The sequence below is a fragment of the Silene latifolia genome, chromosome 10 (assembly GCF_048544455.1).
Source record: "Silene latifolia isolate original U9 population chromosome 10, ASM4854445v1, whole genome shotgun sequence".
Classification (NCBI taxonomy): domain Eukaryota; kingdom Viridiplantae; phylum Streptophyta; class Magnoliopsida; order Caryophyllales; family Caryophyllaceae; genus Silene; species Silene latifolia.
The window spans coordinates 165,008,478-165,009,386 of record NC_133535.1 but is presented as its reverse complement, the minus strand read 5'-3'; positions in this window follow the sequence as shown (position 1 = coordinate 165,009,386).

Sequence of the window (909 nt, the reverse complement as noted above, 5' to 3'; positions counted from 1 at the left end):
GTGCCGCTATGCCTTAAACTAGCATTCGCCGAAACTCGGATAATCGTGAAAAAATTATTAATACTCCTTATCCGAGGCTGAAATCGAATAGGTTAACTCCTGAAATGACCTCAGACATGTGATAGAAAAACCGGGAGAAAATGAAACAGGATACGGTACGACCTCCCGAACGGCTGAAATTGAAGTGTATAATAACACGCTTTTTCGGGATTCCAAGGTCCCGGAACAAAATCCTCCGGAAATCACACAGAAAGTTCCTTGGGTCAGATAAAGTGGCCACACAAAATGTGAGTAGCAACGGAAGATATTTGGGGGTGCCGCTATGCCATAAACCAACATTCGTCGAACTCGGATAATTGTGAAAATGTATTAATACTCTTTATCCGAGGCTGAAATCGAATAGTTTAACTCCTGAAATGACCTCGGACGCGTGATAGAAAAACCGGGAGAAAATGAAACAGGGTCCGATACGACCTCCCGAACGGCTGAAATTGAAGTGTATAATACACGGTTTTTCGGGATTCCAGGGTCCCGGAACAAAATTCTCCAGAAATCGCACAGAAATTTCCTCGGGTCAGATCAAGCGGCCACGCAAAATGTGAGTGGCAACGGAAGACATTTGGGGGTGCCGGTATGTCATAAACCAGCGTTTGTCCAACCTCGGATAATCGTGAAAAATGTATTAATACTCGTTATCCGAGGCCGAAATCGAATAGGTTAACTCCTGAAATGACCTCGGTCGCGTGATAGAAAAACCGAAAGAAAAATAAAAAGGGTCCGGTACGACCTCCCGAACGGCTGAAATTGAAGTGTATAATACACGGTTTTTCGGTATTCCAGGGTCCCGGAACAAAATCCTCCGGAAATCACACAGAAAGTTTCTCGGGTCTGATAAAGTGGCCACACAAA